Source organism: Rhincodon typus, chromosome 41 (assembly GCF_021869965.1).
Source record: "Rhincodon typus isolate 14 chromosome 41, sRhiTyp1.1, whole genome shotgun sequence".
Lineage (NCBI taxonomy): Eukaryota > Metazoa > Chordata > Chondrichthyes > Orectolobiformes > Rhincodontidae > Rhincodon > Rhincodon typus.
The window spans coordinates 3,527,350-3,537,050 of record NC_063372.1 but is presented as its reverse complement, the minus strand read 5'-3'; positions in this window follow the sequence as shown (position 1 = coordinate 3,537,050).

Sequence of the window (9,701 nt, the reverse complement as noted above, 5' to 3'; positions counted from 1 at the left end):
CATGCTGGTAAATATTTTCTGAGCTCTTTTTTTTCCAGTTTAGTAATGTCCTTCCTATTAACCGGGTGACCAGAACTGGACACAGTATGCTAAAAATGGCCCCACCAACGTCCTGTACAACCTCAAAGTGATGTCCCAACTCATATACTCAGTGGTCTGAGCAATGAAGGCAGGCATGTCAGATGCTGCCTTCACCACCCTGTCTATATGAGATGCAACTTTCAAAGAACTATGTACCTGAATCCTAGGCGTCAGAGTTCGACAACGCTGCTCGGGGCCCTACCATTAACTGTATAAGTCTTGTCTTTGTTTTACCAAAATGCAATACCTTGCGTTTATCCATTTTAAACTCCATCTGCCAGTCCTCAGCCCATTGGCCCAATTGATCAAGATCCCTTTGTAATCTTAGATAACCTCCTTCACTGTTGACTATACCACCAATTTTGTTGTCATCCGCAAACTTATTAACTATGCCTCCGAAATTCACATCCAAATTGTTTATATAAATGGCAAACAAAAGTGGGCCCAGCACTGATTCTTGCGGCACATTGTTGGTGACAGGCCTCCAGTCAAAAAACAACCCTCCATCATTACCCTTTGTCTCCTACCATCAAGCCAATTTTGTATCCAGTGGGACTTTCAGATCCTTGACTGAATGGTTTGAAATTTCTGCAGAAAGTTTCCCTGAACCATCAAATTGTGCGCACACACCTTGCCTCCACGCACACCCACACACCCCGCCCCACGTACACCCACACTCTCATACCCCAAGCATGCACACCACCCACACTCACGCACTTTTTAAAGGCTTTTTTACAAAACAGTTCCTCCCTGAGGGCTTTGTCCAGGAGGCCCTGAGGCTGTGACATGAAGAAATCCTGTTCATTTTTACAGTTCAGTCCCCGCTGTAATGCTGGGCGGGTCTCTGAGATTATGTGGCAAATTCTGCAGAATTTGCAGATTGAGTTCATCAGCCATCTCAAAGCCAATCCAACAGAGTTGCAGCAAATCATCCTTGATCCCAAGGGACTGCCAAAGGCTCACGTTGATCCCCAGCAACTTAAGTTGCTAACATTGCTTTATCCCCACGTTTTTTTTTTCACATCTCTGTCTTTGTAATGAAATTCTTTCCTTGCTTCTCCTGTGTTTTGCCGTGTTTATGGGCTTAGTGCCCTTTCAGAAAGCTCCTGTCCTCTCACTCTGTGTCCTCCCTCCCTGCCTGTCATTTAAACCCCTCTGTCTGTCTCCTCCTGCACCTTTTGTTTCAAAATAAAACTTGTTGAAATTCATCCTCTGAAACAAATCTTTTTCTCCTTATTAGCTCAGTATCAGTTCCTTTTACCATGTTTGTGTCAAACATTTGTAGATGGTTTATTTGTTTAAGAATACCATCTTAATGTTGAGAGACTAAGACAGATTTTGTTTTTTCAAATTCTTGATGTTGGGAATTAGTGAGAAATGATTGGACTTTTTTTTATGGTGCAAGTTAATGAGAAGTAGTTTGCTGCACTGGAATTTTGTAAAGAGGGAATGAATGGCTTTGCCTGATGGAATTCTATGCAGGGGAGTGAATTGTGAATGGTTAGAATAGTGCCATTTTGTAATGTAGGAGTTAACCCACAGCAAGTTACTCCTATATCCCATGACTCTTCTGATGCTCTCCATTACTTTGTTTCAGGTTTCCTGGCTCTAACCATGGCTGTCTAATCTCCCCATATCTATAAATCTTCCTATATGAATTTGTACTTCCTTCAATTTTGTATACTATATTCGCTACTCACAATGTGGTCTCCTCAACACGGGAGACCAAACACAGGTTGGGTGACTGTTCTGTAGAATGTTTCTGTTTAGTCTGCAAGGGTGACCCTGAAGTTGCAGTTTGCTGTCATTTTTTGTTCTTTACCTTGCTCCCACCATCATCTGACTGATCTCTGTATCTGCAGTATTCCAACGATGCTTAACACCAGCTTGAGGAACAGCATCTCTTTTTCAATTAGCCACTTTACAGCCTTCTGGACTCAGTCTGAATTTGGTGAATTGAATGTTAATGTCTGTCCCCATTCTGCCTCCTTACTGTTTTGCTGCTTTTGATTTTACTCTTCTGTTCTCTTGCTTTCTGGTCTTATGACAAATTACTTGCTGAAGTGTGGTTTCTGCTTTTTGATGCCTTTGATCCTGATCTGAAATATTGACTGGGGCAAAAGGCACACGTTTTCTTTGGCCATTGAATTACTTTGAGACTTGAATCTTGTTCCTCACCTCATGGATTTGTATTTTCTGTCTTGTTCGGTGTAAATGAATTTAATTTTTATTTGTTGTTCCTCAGTGTGGCTCAATCGCTGTATTGCTCTTGATACGCCAGCTGGATGAGCTTGGTTTCCTCCACTGCCCACAGCTTATAGGACAGACTGGCAAAATGCTTAGTGCAACACAGCAAGTAATGACCAAAGAGCATATCAGCCTGTTGCCGAGTGCTGCCTCAACAACAGCATTAGCAACAGCCTAAGCACTCATGCTTGTCCACATTTCAATCAGGAACTCATGGAAAGCTTTAAAATGATGCATTGAGGGGAGGTAGAAGATGTAAAAAAGCGATCAAGAGGAGGGCGGAGAGAATATATACCTAAATAGATAATCATAATGTTATGGATGATTAATTCTGTTTTTTTGCTCTGAAATATATATGATGAAAGTTTGTTCTTTCTAGATATTTTCTGCAACTTTTTCTTTTGCTGGGAGTACAGTTGAAATCATTTATGATTATCAGAATATGTACGTTTATACATAGTGGTCACATATTTCCATTGTTTTTTGAGTTTCCTAGCATGGACATCTGAGGGCTTGTCCGATGTCTTGGCAGTAAGCATGTCGAGCATTGTGTGTGAATATTCTGCCTTTCAGATTCTGGTAGTCGGTGAAGATGGCTCCTTCCTGGTTAAATCTCCCAAGACTCACATCTGCGAGCAGTGCAGCGCTGCCTTCCGGACTAACTACCATCTGCAGAGGCACATCCTCATCCACACAGGTAGAATGCAAGAACCATGGGTGTGTACAGAGCTCTCCGTAAGCTAAAGAATGTGTACGCTTTCAGAAGAAAATGCCACTGCAGCTAAACTCCTATTACAGGTGCCAGAAGGCTATTAACACCCTTGTCCTATTACATAAGACCTCTTTTAAAATTTGAGAAGTCATAAAATTATTTTCTTTTGATCGTGCAATGAATACATTTAAACTTTCCTGTCTCCTATTTTCTGCTCACTTCCTCACGAGAAAGGGCTGTAGTTCCTTGAGTTCCCCCATCCAAGTAGCCATTGGTCTTGTGTGAACCGGTCATTATCATCAAATAATTTTAGCATGCCCAAGCCCGATCCTGTCTTTAGTGGACATTACAATGTACACATAACTGCTAGCAGGGGTCTTTTGGTCATGATTGGAATTGGGAAACCTGGCTAATGATGCCTTTACCCAGGGACACTAGAAGGAGTAGTAGTACTCCAACTGCTACCCTAGCGGAGATCAGTGAACGTAACATAGGAGCCAAATCTACGTGGTGTACTTAGCAGTCGAGCCATCAGTGGAAGATTTATAGAAAACATCAGCGAGTGTCTACTATTGTAAATGTTCTAACATTTTTGAACTGAATTTCTTGGGAGTGGCTACATGTCACATGATGTCCATCCCTTGTGTAATTTGTGCCTAGGTACAGGTTTCTGTGAGCTGGGAACCTGGGCTCGCTCTTACACACGTATGATGAATATATATGGCTCGTTTGCATTACAGTTGTTTGTGACTGCTGCACCCAGTACACTGACTTTTACTGTCCGGTTCTGTAAACTGTTTGGTTCCTTTCTTTCCTCATAGGTGTTGGTGTTCTAAATTCAAACTTCAAAAGCACTTTCAAATACAGGAAGTAAACAGATGACCATGCCTTTTTTTCTTCCCTCTGAACATGCTGCCTTTTGTTAGAAGTTCGGGTCCGCAGATGTCAACCGCCCTCCAGTCCTCTGGTGTAAGTGTAGACAGTCTATGCCAGTGGACTGTTTGTTTTGGGTGCTGAGGGTGGGGTCAGGTTATAGGGGAGGGGGATGTGGAATATCACAGCTCAGCCTGATGTTGCCCTCATTTGAAGCCCATGGTCTTCATTATATGTTAATGTGCTGTGATGAGGACAGGGACCCGTGGCAGTTCCCTTTTTCCCTCCCCCAAACCTAGCTATAGCTCTTGTAGTCGCTCCAACTAAGATCAGCTGACTTGGCACAGATATGATGCTTTGAACCTGGGTCTTTCCTTACCTGTTTGGCTGTGATGTGTTGAACAACAAAATTGCCAATTGATCATGCCGGAGGGGCTGAATGGCCTCTTCCTGTTTCTGTTTCTCTGATCAATTGGTGGAATTGATCCTACTTATTCAACTAGACTCTGAATCAATAAGTTCTTTTGAACGCTGTGTTCAACTTCAAAAAACTAAATGCTGAACACGGTGATGCATCGTGTAACCTGCCTTTTGCTTCAAATTTGGAGCATAAGATTGTCAAAAGTTTTCTGCAACAGCTTTTGCCATCACAATTTTATCTACTCATATCTGAATCATTCCTTGCTACATATCTAAGCAGCACATGATAAACTGGAGCTAATTGTTTTTCTTGCCTGCAACCTGTCAAAAACAAACTCCAAATTAAATGCAGTTAGGAACAGGCAAAGTTCAGTGCACCAAGTAGTTTTGTACTGACTGGTTCTGTTGTAACAAGGTTTGACTAAGTTGGATTCAAATCAGGCCTTTATTTCTTTCCAGTAACCTTGCCTTTTAGCTTCGTAAAAGCAAAGTAGCCTGTAATTAATTCCTTGTACTGAGGTGTATTCTGCCTGATTTACAAGTGTGCCAATTAGTTTTAAAAAAGATGGAAATGCTAGGTTAATGCAGGATGGCAAACCAAAAAGGAACAACAAATAGTTAATTTTAATGAACATCCAACAGCTTGTGTTTTATCATAAAATATGTGTAATTTTTCAGTAACACTGACCTAACGTGCATTTCTACCTAACGTTCATTCCTACCAAACATAACACAGTATATGAGAATTCATAAAAATAAGATACCATTAAGCCTTGGGCAGAAATGGAAAACCAGATGTTAATTATGTTGAAGAGTTGAGCAGTGTTGCAAAGGGCAAAAGATGATTCTTATGAGGTACCATCTTCAGAAGTGCTTTACCATCAACTTACTTTTATAAAGTGCCAGTTAATTTGTTCCTTTCTGAAATGTTGTCATCATATGATATTTACCAAACTATAGTTATACACCAACTTAAATATTGGTAATCTTTTTGATTGTTCACTGGTTGTGAGCAATGCAGCATTTTAATGCACATTTTTACTTGCACTGAGGGCATAAGAATCTACCATGATCACAACTAAGTGCTTCGTAGAGGAGAGCCTGAAGTTGGGCTTTTGATGCAAGCATGAAGAGAGGGAAGCAGGTGCTGCATTTTATTTTTCATTTCCCAGTAGTAGCTGGTGAGTGTTCTTTTATCTTTGAGAGGGAACTGGAAATTGCTGTTACTTTCTATTATTAAATTAGTAACAAATTAACTAGTAAAATAAATAAATTTCAACAGACATGGCAGAACAGATGGTTTGCCGTAACTAAAACATATGGAAATATGTCAAGAGCGTTGTGATCTCTTATCTACCCTATCTACAGAAAGTGTCTGTAGCTTGAGGAATTTTGGTTGAGCTGAGGTCTGAGCTGCAAACGTTTTGGGACAGGGATTGCCGGGACATTTTGTTTCTAGGAGGCAGGCATTCGTATTCGTTCTTTTAAGTAGAACTTTAAAAGTGTGAAGTGATTCATTTTGGAAGGTAGAATTTGAATGCAGAATACAGGGTTAATGGCAGGATTCTCAGCAGTGTGGAGGAACAGAGGGATCTTGGGGTCCACGCCCATAGATCCCTCAAAGTTGCGACCCAAGTTGATAGGGTTGTAAAGAAGGCGTATAGTGTGTTGGCTTTCATTGGCAGGGGAATTGAGTTTGAGCCGTGAGGTTGTGCTGCAGCTCTATAAAACTCTGGTTAGACCACACTTGGAATATTGTGTTCAGTTCTGGTCACCTTGTTACAGTAAAGATGTGGAAGCTTTAGAGAGGGTGCAGAGGAGATCTACCAGGATGCTGCCTGGACTGGAGGGGCAGGTCTTATGAGGAAAGGCTGAGGGAGCTAGGGCTTTTTTCATTGGAGCGAAGAAGGATGAGAGGTGACTTGATAGAGGTTTACCAGATGATGAGGCATAGATAGAGTGGATAGTCAGAAACTTTTCCCCAGGGCGAAAATGACTATTACGAGGGGGCATAATTTTAAGGTGATTGGAGGAAGGTATAGGGGAGATGTCAGAGGTGGGTTCTTCACACAGAGAGTGGTGGGCGTGTGGAACGTGCTGCCGGCAGTGGTAGTGGAGTCAGATACTTTAGAGACTTTTAAGCGACTCTTGGATAGGCACATGGAGGATAGTAAAATGTAGAGTATGCAGGGTAGATTGATCTTAGTAGGATAATAGGTCGGCACAATATCGTGGGCCGAAGGGCCTGTACTGTTCTATGTTCTATGATGCAAAAAGATTATAGGCAGGTTAAAAGAGTCTGCCACCTTGTCGCATATTTAGTATGGTGGAGGAAATGAGGTTATTCACCTATGGTAGCGTGAATACAAAAGCAGAATAGCTTGTTGATCTTTCTTTTCGAGGGCTTGGATTGCAAGAATGAGGAGGTTTTGCTACAATTGTAAAAAGCTTTAGTGAGACAGTGCAATATTGGTCTCTTGCTTTGGAGATACTTGTTTTGGAGGCAATACAGCAGAGGTTCACTAGATTGGTTCCTGGGATGCAGGGGTGAATATATCCGGTCTAAATTCCCTGGGGGAGACAGAATCTTGGAGCAGCTGCTCCCCCAATCACAGATTCTATTTCTTTTTTTAATGTTCCTGCTTCAGTTTCTTCCTTCTCCTTCTCTTACTCCGTTACTAAACTCTTGGTGCTCCTCTATAGACAGAATCTCTGATTTGAGGAACAGCAAAGGTTTGTGAGGGAGGTTTCAAAATGGGGGGATCTTGCAATTAAATGACCTGGAGGAGTTACTCTAGCTGGTCACCAAGTAGCAGAGGTACAGGAGGCTGGAGCAGTAGGCTGTTCAGAGAGGTGAGTAGAAATGTAACTGGACCAGAGTGTTCAGGTAGGTTTGGTAGGGGAGCAGAGCCCAAGTATGGGCTAGGGTTGGTGAGGGATTAGAGCCTGAATTTCAGCTGGGCTGAGGAGAAGGGAGAGCCTGAGTGTCAGCTGAACGTAAGGCCTAGTTTGATTGATCCACTAAGGATTGGGCAGGTACACAAACTTTGTACATCATGTGGCTTTATGCATTACTGAGCAAGTTTACTGGAGCTTATAGCCACTCATGGTATCGAATGGCAAACTGGAGTACTTTATGTAAAGGTGAGACAATTAGGGTAGTTGAGGTCTTAAATATTTTTTTAATCTATAGAGCTGCAGCAGTTGATAATCTGCAAGTTGTATACCTAGATAATGATCAATACCTTGCATTCAATTTTTATGAGGGTTTTCAGGAAGCTGTTTATATATTGCATTTTTGCACACTACAAGTAACTCCTGGAAAATGGTATTAATGTTGCAACATTTTTACATAAGGTACGCATTTAACTATTATTTTGGTGAATGCATGGAAAGATAAATTTTGGGAAATTTATTTGCAATTAAATAATTAATAAATATATAAAAATGTACCGTTCTAAATAACCTGACATACATGCATAAGCATCAATTATAGGAAAAAAATCTTTCTCTGCAGTGATTAACTTGGGTGTTGTTGGGGGGAAACACCAGTTGATAATTAAAAACTAACATAGAAAGTGCTTCAGAAACTCAGCAGGTCTAGCAGCATCTGTGGAGAGAAATCGGAGTTAATAAGTCAAGTCCAGTCTGAATCATCAGAACTAGTTAATAATTAGTCATTGGAGGAAAAAGAGGATAAGGTATGAAAGGTGGCTTTTAGGCAGCATCCTGGCACATGTAGATATCTGTCATTAAATACAAGCAGTTGTCACTGGGACCTTTGCAGATGCAGTTTATTCAAGAAGCATCGAGAAGAAGTCTTTGAGGTTTTTCAGAAGAGTGGCTGGATCAGTGTTTCAGTTGTCAGACTGTACTTTCAAAAGGGTTTTCTCAAAGACAGGATGAATGGGGTCCTCTCACGCTCCCTCTCACGCGGTCTGTCTTGCCCTCCCTCACTCTGTCTGTCTGTCTGTCTGTCTGTAGTCCTGCCTCATTCTCTGTCTGTCTGCCTGTTTCTCGCCCTCCCTCCACCTCTCGCTCTCTGTCCCTCCGTCTCAGCCTTGCCCCCCAGGCTGTACCCCACCTGAAATCCAAGCAATATCAAAATCTCTTGACCTCCCCAGACTTGGACACAGGTGACTTTCAATAAATCCAGCAGCTGTCAACTGTAGTTTAGGGGGTATAAAAGGGCATCCTACCCTTCTTTCAATGTTTTCAAATTAAAGAAATGTCCCTTTTTTTTTAAATAAAAGGTATCTTCTCAGCATTCCAAAGGAACCACTGTCCCTAATTCTTTAAGCATGAGTCCTCAAAAATAGAATTGTCTTCATAATACAGGTTAAGATACTTAATAAAATATGTACACAATCTTTGATATTTGTGCTATCTTTAAAGAAGAAAGCCTTAAAAAAAAAAAAAAAAATCAACACAGACACCGAGGCAATATTACTCCGTGACTGCATCACCTCATAAAGATGTACTAGTGATAATGTAGCACTTGGGGAAAGATCAATTATGTTTAAACCCTGTAAGGAGCCATCGCAAAATTGAAGTCAGTGGGAATCTGAAAACTCTCCAATGGCTGGAGTTATACCTAGCACAGAAGAAGATGGTTGTCTGCCTCAGGACTTCATTGCTGGATTTGCTTTGGACAGTGGCCTCAGTCTAACCATCTTCAACTGCTTCATCAATGACCTTCCCTCCATCATTAAGGCAGAAATGGGGATGTTCTCTAATTATTGCAATGTTTGGATCCATTCCCACCTCAGATACTGAAATAGCTTGTGCCCAATGAAGTAATACCTGGACAATGCCCAGGCTCGGGTTGATAAAGATTGGGTAATATTCATGCCACATGAGTGCCAAGCTGATAGGCTTCTGAGCTGTAGGAGACAAACACCATCTCGTGTCGATCTCACTATCTGCAACCTGAAACATTCACCCCCTCCATCACCAATACACAGTAGCAGCAGTCTGTACTATCCATAGATTACACTGTCAAAATTTGCTAAAGCTCTTTTTGACTGTATGTTCCAAACCTGTGACATCTACTGCCACCTCGAACAAGGCCAGCTGACACATAACGAATGTGCACATGGTGATATCCTTCCCTGTTGCATCCTAGTGCATCTTGCCTGACAGCATGAGGTCTGCCTACACTACATCGAATGCAGTGACTCATCACTACCTTCTTTTTGCATTTAGAATGGGCAGTAAATGCTGGCATCACCAGTAACTCCCACATCCTGTGAACAAATTAAAAAAATAAACAAATCCTTGTGCCATCTTGCTCAGGCTTAATACCTGATGAAGCTGACCTAGGTAATTGGGTTCTGTATTTATGCAATGTTTAAAGGAGAAAAAGAAA